Source organism: Salmo salar, chromosome 02, assembly GCF_965601325.2.
Source record: "Salmo salar chromosome 02, fSalSal1, whole genome shotgun sequence".
Taxonomy (NCBI): domain Eukaryota; kingdom Metazoa; phylum Chordata; class Actinopteri; order Salmoniformes; family Salmonidae; genus Salmo; species Salmo salar.
The window spans coordinates 16,720,907-16,733,167 of record NC_138292.1 but is presented as its reverse complement, the minus strand read 5'-3'; the positions used below and the strand labels follow the sequence as shown (position 1 = coordinate 16,733,167).

Sequence of the window (12,261 nt, the reverse complement as noted above, 5' to 3'; positions counted from 1 at the left end):
GGTGTAAAAACTGGATGTGGCTCTTAGTTCATAGAGCTGTGGTTATGTGAGACTTCCGAAGGCATCCAACGGTTATAATCAGGGGTGTAGTGCTGCCAGCGGTGCTCAGCGGAGTGACGCTCCACAACTTCTCAGAATGGTGCTATGTCTCGATAGATCACTTAATTAATGATTAATTAGTATTCTACATAAGACACCGAATATAATAGCATGATAATGTCAGGCTACTGACATACCAAAACACCATGTAATTTCTTAAGACAATTTAGTATGACTGTGCTGTTTATTTTTATTCCATCTGTTCTAAAATGTAATTAGTTAGGCTGGTTAGCCACCCTTACTTATGTAACAGTGTAATTAAGTTGTTAAATTCCTGCATAAAAATGGGTATTATGCCACCTCCTGGTGGATTAGTGTGTTTACATTGTCTAATACACAGGTATGGGATTCTGGGTAAAACACAACAGATTTATGGAGAATTGCTGTGGTTGAGTTGAAAATTGAATGGTCCCGGGATAGAAATTTATTAAATGTACATTACATCATAAAATCTACCTTTTACATCGTACATGAGCAATGTATGTTATTAGTAACTACTGTTGTTGGTTTGGCGTCAAATAAGCCACTCTATATGGGGGGGAGGGTGTGGCTCAGTTGGTAGAGCATGGTGTTTGCAACGCCAGGTTTGTGGGTTCAATTCCCACGGGGGACCAGTACGGAAGAAAGAAAGAAAGTATGAAATGCTACATGCTACTGTAAGTAGTGAATGCATACATGACTAAAATGTAAATATGTCATTTGCCGAATCTCAGTTTGCCTTATGGGTTTTATGTTAGCTAAAGTTCCCTCTTTGAAGTTAGCAACTAATTCGAAAATGTATCTTCTTTAGGAGTGCTATTTATATCCCGTACACTACTCATCAATCATCCATACTGTGTGCGTCCCATGATTGCAGGTATTTTATGACAATTGTATAAAGTATATGTTTTATAAATGTATGAGCACCAGCTAGCGGCGTAATAGCCTGGTTTTGTTAGTTTAGGAAAATATGTGGTACATTCAATGTGTATTATATTTCCTCGCCACGAGTGTGACGTTGAGTAATTTCAGGTTCATTTGATATATTTTGAATACTAAAATGGATAGTTTATTCTGATGTTGTGAATATGAGATTACACATGGAAACAATATTTTTATTATAGTAAATTGGTGATTATGCAACTTCGGCACTTTGGCCGTGCAAACTTTCAGAAATTAAAACTTATTCAAACACCATTTTACCAGTATTGTACTTGTCTTTGATTTGTCTATAAACTATATCTGATAATGGCTACGATCGTACTATTCAGGAATTTATATATTTTTGTCATTTTTCCCAGACAGCCATAGACAAATGTCATTTCCATGTCATTAAACATCCACTTTAGTTGAAAATGAAATATCATACAATTGATTTAGAACGGATTTCTTATACATTTGTACATGAACTTGTATTGAATATTATTTAAAGTGATTTTTAAGGTTTTCCTAATATTAATAATTCAACACGACGTCTGAATGTTTAAACGTGCCTTGGTGACAGCTGAAAACATTTTTTTTTTCATGAAAAATAAGATATTTGCGCCCAACCTTTTTGTGAGATTATGATAACAACCATATGATTTCCATATCTAAAACAAATAAATAATATACTAATTTACCTCAAAATATGGGTTGTGATGGAAATGACAAGGTGTGGTGGAAATGTTAAATGTTAAAAAGAATGTATGAAAACAATATTTTATTGCAAACATTTTGAACAACAACCACAACAACCAGACCTATACTGGGTTTTAGGCCCATCACTCAAAGTGTACAGCAGTAGCCGATGGGCAGAGCTCAAGGAAGTAGGACAGTGTTTTGAGAGATGGGCCCAGATAGCAGAGGAATCATGCCCATAGAAGAGCTCAGTGAGCAAAGTGAAACTGTATCATTTGTGGTATATCCAACACAGGTGTGGAGGGTCACCTGCTTGTGAGAATCACCAAAGTGAACTGCCTGGATTTCACTGGTGTATTTACACAGGTAGTTCTCTGCAAAGTCAATATGCACAATGATATCCTCTTTCCCAGGATTCTCTTAATTCTCTCAGTTTGGAGTATTGGTGTCAAATGTTGTACACGTGTTTCCCCAACTTCTCTTTCAATCCTTTGGAGAAGTCCTCCAATAGAATCTGCAGTGTGCCACATACCTTTTCTTTTACTCTCAAATGTAATGTTTTTCTCTCTCTCTTCAGCTTTGTTTTCCCACTCAAACCACCATGTCTGCTCACCAGCATCAAAGTCAGATGTTTTAAGCTCTTTTGCTTGGCAAAGGGAGCACTCTCTATACATGCACTCTTTCTTCAGGTTCCCACAGCACAAAAGACTCAATACGTTTCTCAATGTTGCTGCAGCTGATCACTTTGTGATACTGTAGTTTGTCCGCCATGAACTGGAGGTTGGCATGTGTTTTGCAGAGACGTGTCCCTATCCTGGACTGTTGGCTTGACAACCCAAAAAGGACTTATTTTGCAGAATTCACAATAGGAATTTTGAATTTCTGAATATTCCCTCTTAAACTTCTGATAAAGGTCCTGAATTGTGCCATTCAAGAAGCGCTTCTGCTTGTTCTTCTTGTTCCTCGTTAGTGTGTCCTTTTTCCCTGTAGTTGCTCTGCTGTTGTCATCACGTTCATAGAATCTAGTGATTTTTATCTTCTGTGGCTGTGCTAATTCTGTTACACTGATTTTTCCTGGAGTATTGAAGACTTGATGGCCTGTTTTCATTTGCCCTCATTGCTTTTGCAGAAAATCTAAATTCTCTGTTTCCGGCTTTGACCAGGCCATACTTTCTCAGGATGTTGCCTCTGAGCATTTTTGAAGCCACTTGTTTGTCCTTGGCACTGCAATTTTTTTTTATACTTTTGTTTTAACTCTGCAATGATGGCATTTTGAAACAATAAAATCCTTCTCAAGTTCTTCGGAGTTCCCGTCATTTGCTGTTTTGTCTTTGGGGAATCTTGTCTCTTCATTTTGTTCATCAGTCGATCATACCTTTTTTTGGATTTCTTAGCTTTCCGTAAAGCATTATCAAGTTTGACATTTGTCATACTAAGATCTCTGTATGCTTTTGAGCGACCTCTTCCAACCTTTTTCCTTCTAGCAAGTATTCGACTTCTCATTCATGTTGCAAACGATGAGGAAGGGGTATCAGGGTGTGCATCAAGGGCAGGTAAGTTAGGGGCAGGTATGTTAGCCTCATGTTCTGGCTGCAAGTCATCTGGTGACTGAGGTGGCATGTTGCCTGATAGGTAGGTCTCCATTGCAACTGTTCTCTTTAAAGTCTGTCTTCTATTTCGTTGGTTACATTTCCATTGCCATCTCGTTTCTTTGTTCTCGCTTTGTAAGCTCAGAGATAGATATCACTTCTCTTTTTTCTTCCAGTATCTCTCCCTGTCTTTTTTCAGATGTTCCTGGTATCGTATACGATCATTTTTTATTTTTTTTCTATGTCTGTGACCTCTCTGTGCTGTTTGTGGCTTCTTCTAAAAATAAAGACACATACTACTTAGTTTTCAACTTGTGCACACCTTGGATCATTTTCTAGATTCAATTAATTTAAAACATGATTAAATAAGCCTAAAGTAAAAAAATAAATAAAAAAGTAAAGTAAAAACAAATAAGATAATGGATTTGTGTCATTTCCACCACTTTCTGTCATTTCCACCACACTTAAGTTTGTGATGGAAATGACATTTCTATAGTTTCTGGAGAAAATTGAGACAGCTTAGCATGCTTTGATTAGTATTACAGCTAGCATATCGTTTACACTAAATACATAAAATATATTTAAAAAAATCAAAAGTTCTACCACAAATTAAAGAAATTATAGCCTGTTTGGAAATGACTGACAATTCAAATATTCTCTACACAAGCAATATTTACCTCGTTTTTTTTTTTTCAACTTCTGAACATCACATCTGGAACAACTGTCCACTGCAGCCATGTGCTCAGTGTCACAATATGTTTCCATGGTAACTAAATTAACATTCTCTTGAAAAACTTGAATGAGGAATTTGTCCTCAGTGGTGGAAATGACACCACTCCCAAAGGACAGGTATATTTTGTGTAAAAAAACATATAAAGGGCATACTCACAATAAATATTGATATAGATTTTATTTAATTGACTTTTTCTTTAGTACATAACATTATATAATGTGTAATTATTGTTTTCTCATAGAAAAACATAATAGAAGCTTAAGTCTGTGTCAAGGACAAGGGCAAAAAAGTGAAATTGAGGTATAAAATGCATCTGAAAAGTAGCTAAAATATTTGATAGAGGTGTTTTAAAAAAGTATGGGGTGATTCCACTTAACATACAAATATTTTTTTATAAAATCCCCAAAATTGACCCGAGGACATGGAAGTGACCGTAGTTGCAGAATCACCCAATTAGGAATTATTAGAAATTGTTAAATCCAGTATACGATCCCAATAACTTTGATAGACATTTCAATTGTTATTTTGTTAGTATATTATACAGCCGAATTATGGAGCATTGCTGTGGGAGTGCTATTTATATCCCGTCACAACTCCTCATTCATCCATACTGTTTGTGTCCCATGATTGCAGTTTTGGAAATAAATGAACTATCCATCCATTAATGTTTCCTGTGTTGACTCACTGACTTTAGGGACGGGACCAGGAAGGGCACACTTACATCATTCAAGAAGATCGAAATGCATATTCCCATGAAAGTGATTGGGATCAAATGGTTGGTATGCAGGCAACATGGACGTTTGACCTGTAAAACGTGTCGAATTGTCACTCACGATTACCAGTGATGATAGCATAATTTATAATACGGTAGGCCTAATTTGGTGTTTTACGAATTCAAAAATAGATAATTTTCATTTAGTCACTTACAGTATGTGTAGGTATAGGCATTCATGCAATTTGGATGATGCATTGTCTGTATATTATAAAATGATTTTATACAAATAGGTTTTGTCAGTACCAAATTTCATTCAGAAATGATGGCTTAATAATAAAAGTGGTGTCCGGTAGCCTACCTATCCCACTGGTTGAAAACAATGCCGATCTTCTCTATGTAACAGTGTAGGTTCCGTCCCTCTCTTCGCCCCAACCTGGGCTCGAACCAGGGACCCTTGCACTGACACCCCACGAAGCCACAAAAGCCGCGGCCCTTGCAACGCAAGGGGAAACCCTACTTCAAGTCTCAGAGCAAGTGACGTCACTGATTGAAATGCTATTAGCGCGCACAACCGCTAACTAACTAGCCATTTCACATCGGTTACACAGTGTAGGTTCCGTCCCTCTCTTCGCCCCAACCCGGGCTCGAACCAGGGACCCTTGCACACATCACCAACTGACACCCCACGAAGCATCGTTACCCATCGCGCCACAAATGCCACGGCCCTTGCAATGCAAGGGGAAACCCTACTTCAAGTCTCAGAGCGAGTGACGTCACTGATTGAAACGCACCACCGCTAACTAACTAGCCATTTCACATCGGTTACATCTACACACATGCATAGAATGACAAATAAAAAAATGCTACTGCTACTACAATCAGCGAAATGTAGGCTAAACTGACAACGGAGTGAAGAGCAGAAATCTCAACTAGCAAGTAAGTCGCTGCAATGAAGATGTGTGTGCGCGAAGAGAGAATTCTACGCGCCATCGTAAAAACGCAACACCTAAATTTACTCGGGTCTGTCCACGGGACTTGTCGTCCTGCTTCTTGGCTGTTGGTCGAATCATTTTAGGTTTTAAAGCGCTCTCTGGTGGTGCATGATTACTGAGGTATAAAATTAACGGATGCTTCTGGGAGTCAGCCATGTTGACAGACGTCTAAATCTAGGGATAGTAAAAGGACTCATTCAAAGATATTTATAACTAATCCCTTTTTCGCTGTGACTCAGCTGAGTCTTCTTCTATGTCAAGGCGCTCCGCAAACAATCGTTTAAGTGCATGCCGCCACCTACTGTGCGGGAATGTAGGCACAGAGCAAGAGCGAGGTATTCTTATTTGGGTTTTATGGCGAACTACAATCAAAAGGTGTAGTGTCGCCCTCAACTGGACTGGGGGTAAAATAAATGACTAAATAAACATTCTAGCCAATGAGAGGGCAGATATGTGTGAGAACAACAAGCACAACTCCATTATAAAATTGTTTTTCTCCAAGTTTCCAAAATGCCACATGCGCCCACTTATCAGTAAATTCTTATCGACATAAACATAATGAAACTTAAATTCGATCAAATTAAACATTGTAGCAAATTAGACATTTTAATTTTATGGTTTTTTTATTTATTTTTATGTAACCTTTATTAAACTGTTGACCAAATTCGACATTCTCTCATTGACCTCCATAAAAAAAATCCCCAATTCCACTGGTTAACACTGTACTTTCGCACTGACAGACTTTAGAGCGGAGTCAAGCCTCTTGTTTCCTCGCTGGTTATATCCAAGATGGGTTTATCTCTGTGCTTCTTAACTTGTGGGTCGGTCCAACCAGGAGAACTCAAAATGCAATATATCAGCCAATAACATCTGTGGGGAGGAAATTCTTTGTAACATTCACTTTACAAACCCATCAGATTTTTCATGGATATTTGATGATGTAGAACAGTGAAACACATTTTCTTTAACAATAGATATTTTTAAACCAAAACTGTAGAAGTGAAAAAACAACAGCCTGAAGAGTTCTAAGAAATGTTCAAAGCCAAAACATTATGGTCATGACAAAACCGATAAGACTTTTTTTAATGACACCGGTAGGTGGCTCCTTGTTCTGGTCTGGTTCTCTCTGGGGTGGTGATGGTAATGTGTCCAGCTTTTCAACAGCAGTGTCCACATGTATCTCTCCTAGAGGCTTCTACCAGTGCCCCCCTCCTCCACTACCTTTCCCTTTACTCCTCGTCTTCTCCTCTTCCTCCAGGTCAAAGTCAGAATCACTCTCATTCTGACGCTCCTCCTCCTCAGGATCATAGTTCAACTGTCGATTCCTCTGTCGCCTGCTCCTCCGCTCTCCCACCTCCACTCCCTCCCCACTCTCCCCTTGGTGATAGCGTGTGACGAGGTTCTTGAGGCTGACGTTGTGGTTAAAGCTCTAGACGCAGCGCTGGCATTTGAAGGGCTTCTCCCCAGTGTGGACGTGCAGGTAAGACTTCAGCTGGCTGAGCTGGGCAAAGGAACGCTGGCACACCTGACACCTAGCAGGAGCAGAATGTAATGGAAAACATCAACACTTTGCAGTCCACTTTCAGCTGATAATACAAACAAACAAAACAGACATGTCAGAGGGAGATGTGTTCAGTATCAAACTAACAGAGAACGCAGTATAAAACACCAACCTGAAGGATTTGTTGTCACTGTGGCTCAGCTCGTGCCTCTCAAGCTTGCTAAGTTGGGGAAATTCCTTGTAGCACATGTTACAAATGTCTCTTGGACTCATGCTCTCTGAGATGGTGGTTCCGTTTCAAGATGTTGTAAAATCCCATGGGGCATTTGGAGCACCTATAGTGCAACTTTTTGACCTGGTGGTCGTCCTTCTCGTGTGTCCGCTTGTCTTCCCTGGCCTTGAATGGCTTGAGGCAGAACTTACAGTAGACATGCTCTTGATGGTGAAGCCTCTGGTGATGCTTGAGGCCAGCTTCATCCACACAGCGCTTCCCACAGACAGAACAGCTTGAACTTGTTCACACTGATGCCCCACACTGAGTAACGTTGAGATGAGGATGCCACAGTCAGGACAGAGAGGCCGTGAACTTTTGGAGTGCTCTTGACGGACGTGCTCCTCATAACTGCCGAGGTCATTAAACCGCATGCAGAGTTTGTCAAACCCAACAGGCTCCTCAGGCTGGCCATCACACACACAGCTTCTTGTGTCGGCGTGGAGTGTAGGCTCGCTCGCGCCGTCTCTCTCGCGCTCCATCACACACACACACACACACACACACACACACACACACACACACACACACACACAAACACACAAACAGAATCTAAAGTCACCTCCGGCTCCACTGAGGGTTCCCACTCAGCATTAGCCTGCCGCTCCTCTCTGCTGGGCAGTCCCTTCATCTGTCTGTCTCTCATCTCCTTGCTCCTCCTCTAGGTGCAGAGCCCTTTCCTCCCTGTTGGGTGCAGTGTCTGCATCACTGTCCTGTGGATCCTCAGTCACCTCCATCACCAGAGAGCCAGTCAGCCCCAGTTCCCCCTTCTCAAACACCATGGCAGCCAACAGCTTCTTCTCTTCCTCGCTATAGGAGGCAACACTTCTCCTGCTTCACAGACCCATTCCTTTCCATCCTCAGGGAACAACTGTCGTCTATGTTTCTGTATTCACACGGAAGGACCACTGACACTTCACTCACCTAATTCAAATGAAAACAGAGATCAGTGTTACTGGCTACATGATGAAGTGTGTTTGACTTCATATGCATGCTGAAACCTATCTCATACAGCAGCATCATAACCTGTTCTCCGTGGTTCGACTCATCTGAGCTTCTGGGCTGAATGTTCACGCACTGGTCCTCCTCAATGGACGGACAACATTCTTCAGTGGCACTGCTGCCTTCTGGCCTATCAACAGTGACTGTGTTAATACCCTCTCCTGACCAACCATGATATCTGTCCTTCATGGCTCCCTCTTAACACAATAATAAGGAATTAGGAAACATATGTCCGTTTATATGACTTCGCCAAAGATTTCCTATGGCTTGCCTACATGTTGTGCATAGAATGCCCACTGATGGGACATAACTTTTAATCTTACTTCTTGACAGTTCCATTCTCTCATAATAGTCCCCGGGGAAAATGTTCTGAGCATACTAGTAACTTTCTGAGGTCGTCAGGCGGAGTATTGGCGTCAATGTTCAGGGCAACTAGCCATAGTCTCAATCGGTCCGGATCTCTCAATGGAAGTTGGTGAAACATTATATCTGACCCAGTCCTTGTGTTATGGCAAGTTTTTACAGTACACTCACGAACCGTATTGGAACAGGCGATGGAAGTCCGTCGATGTAACGCAAGTCTCAGCACACTTAGCTAGCTCGCTAACTTGCTAACGTTCTTCAGTGGTACAGTTGCTGTCTGGCCAATCAACAGTGACGGTTTTAAAACACTCTCCTGAACAACCATGCTGTCTGTCCTTCATGGCTCCATCTTGTCGACCTATGTGTTTACATACATAATAAAGTAGAAAACATATTTCCATTTATATAACATAGCCCAAATCTTTTCTATGGCTTAAAGCTAGCCAATTAAACTTCAGTAGCAAGCTACATTTCATTGCATACCAGCTAGCTACAACAGAGATACTGGAAGAATTGAATTTCCATTCCGTCGCTGCTACAAAGACACATAAACAGGAAGTGAGGCACAATTCCGTTCCAGAAATATGATTTCCAGGCAGCCAAGTAAATAAAAGTTCCTAGCTGCAACCTAGGTTAAAAATAATGACTTATTTTCAACCTAGGTTGCAAACTAGCCCTGCAAGTCTTGTGGTGGCCAACAGGGCTTAATAGCAGAGATATTTATTAGGAGGGCCGCAGAGCTATAGGGGGTGGTGGGGACCTTACTTGTCGGAGTGAGAGAGCGCTACACTTTAAAAACTCATTCATTTTTTATTTGATAAAATAATGTTATGGGAAACATTGTTCATTCTGTTTTCATGCTTAATGAGCTTTTGAATTGTTAATGAATCACTCAGTGTTTATCTCAATAGTGTGTGTGTCATCTTTGGAGGTAAGAAGACAGGAACATATAAAATATAGAATATTGCCCTCGTTTATCATCATATATCTACAAATGAAATAGACTGAGCGTAATTTAAAACAATGTTTTATTAAATCATAAATTCAACATCCTAAAAGTGCATAGGGGTTTATCTCAAATAAACTCCACATTTTAAAAGTCAATAAAGTTCAATCTAAGGAGAAAAAATGAATCATGCAGTAGCTTCTCATAACCTATGGCTTGTGGCTGAATGAGATACAGCTCTCCTCATAATAACCTATTCTAGTCACACCCTGGATACAATTTCCTCATCAGATTAGTATTTGCTGATGATCTCCTTAGCAAGTGCGATGTAAGCTGTCATGGCATCCTCCTTGGACATACCTATAAAATAAGAACACAAATACAACATTTACATTTATTTAACCAGGAAAAGCCCATTGAGACCCAGTCTCTTTTTCAAGGGAGACCTGGCCAAGAAGTCAGCAACAAGCAATACATTACAGAATTAAAACATAAAACATGATCCAGCCTAAAAAAAAGCATTTACACTCCTCCGTAACAGAGTCTCCCATCAATATTTGAAATTCATTCAGTGGCACTAACATATCTAGATGAAGCATGGATGGTAGATTATTCCATGCATCTGGTGCACAAGAAGAGAAGGCAGCTTTGCCTAATACTGTGAATGTCCTTGGGACTTTAAGTAGCAACCACCTAGCAGACCGGGTATGGCAACTGCTGGTGGTGAAGGAGACCAGACTACAGAGGTAAAGAGGGAGTTTACCCAAAAGGGCTTTGTAGATGAACACATACAAATGGATCTTTATGCGCATATAAAGTGAGGTCCAACCCACCATTTGGTAGAATGTGCAATGGTGGGTGAGTGACTTGGCATTTGTAATAAAGCGCAAGGATGCATGATAAACAGAGTCCAGTCTCTGTAAGACGGAGGAGGTTGTATGCACATACAACAAGTCACCATAATCAATTACAGAAAGAAAAGTGGCCTGAACAAGCTTCTTTCTCGCCATTAGCGGGAAGCAAGCCTTATTACTAAGATAAAAACCCAATTTCAATTGAAGCTTTGTCACAAGATTAATCACATGAACTTTAAAGGACAACTTGTCATCCAACCAAATACCTAGGTATTTGTAGGATGACACTTTTTCAATGGATAAGCCAATGCTAATGTTCAATGACAGAGTTCTAGCTCTGGTAAAAGTAATGAATTTAGTTTTTTGTATATTCCAGACCAGTTTGAGGCCATAAAGGGAGGCCTGCAGTGACAAAAGCAGTCTGGAGCTCTTCAACAGCCTGAACCAAAGAAGGAGCACATGAATATATAACTGTATCATCACTAGGGATTCATAGACCTTGGCCAGGATAGGGAGTTTAGAGATCGGACGATAGTTATTAGCATCTGAGGGATCTCCACCCTTTAGCAGTGGGAGGACATAAGCTGATTTCCAAATGTTGGGTATGGAATTGGTCAAGAGACTCAAGTTGAAAATGTGAGCCACAGGTTCAGTAATAATACCAGCTTCTATCTTTAAGAGGTAGGGGTCCAGGTTGTCTGGACCTGCAGACTTTTTAGTGTCTACAGCCTTTAGTGCTTTATAGACCTCAGTATAAGAAACAGGCTCAAAGTTAAAATGGTTCACATGAGGGCCTATATCATAGTTGACTGTAACAGAGCTTACATTAGAGGCCTGGGCCCCACCATTATCAAAAACTGAACCAGCAGATATGAAGTGCTTCTTAAAAACCCCTACAATATGGGCTTTATCCTTCATTAAATGGTCATGAAGGCCAGGGGATACATTAGAACCTGACACTGATTTGATTAGCTTCCAGAACTTGGTAGGGTTGTTTAGGTTCTTTGTGACTGCATTTAAATAGTAATCTGATTCGGACTTCCTGATCAATCCTGTGCATTTGTTTCTTAGCGCTCTGAAGTAGGTCCAGTCAATAGGAGCATTTGTATGTCTAGCTTGAGCCCAAGAGATATCTAATTCATTCTGCCAAGTTATCTGAAAACCAGGGATTGTCCCTTCCACTGATTCTACATTTCTCACAGGGGCATGCTTATCACAAATCAACAAAAATGTAATATAAAAATAGACCCAGGCAGTGTCAACATCGGGAATCAGATTTAATGTTAATATTATGGTACAGATCATGTAAGAACGCTTGCTCATCAAACTGTCTAAAATGTCTTTTAAAAATATAACAGGGTTTGTCATTTTTGTATTTCTAACAAGCAATTGCACAGTGATCACTGACATCATTACAGAATATCCCTGTCGATGTGTATTTGGGAGGGGTATTCGTTAGAATAATGTCCAATAGCGTTGATTTGTTAGGTGCTCTGGGATTCGGTCTTGTAGGCACATTAATTAATTGAGCGAGATTCAGAGAGTCACACAGTTCTTTAAAAGAGTCAGATACAGATGTAAGCATGTCCCAGTTCAA

The 12,261-nt window shown here is 40.3% G+C and overlaps 1 long non-coding RNA gene across 2 annotated transcripts; it reads right to left on the bottom strand.

Moving 5' to 3' along the window:
• Positions 1 to 4,178: 4,178 nt before the first annotated feature.
• Positions 4,179 to 9,427, bottom strand: LOC106576075 (uncharacterized). Of its 2 annotated transcripts, XR_001321887.3 has the most exons (3): positions 8,526 to 9,427; positions 7,401 to 8,423; positions 4,179 to 7,259 (listed from the first exon to the last, which is right to left on the bottom strand). It is a non-coding gene; the product is annotated as an uncharacterized LOC106576075 (long non-coding RNA). The 2 variants fall into 2 exon arrangements; XR_014380146.1 differs by having other exon boundaries at positions 7,401 to 9,427.
• Between the last annotated feature and the right edge of the window lie 2,834 nt (positions 9,428 to 12,261).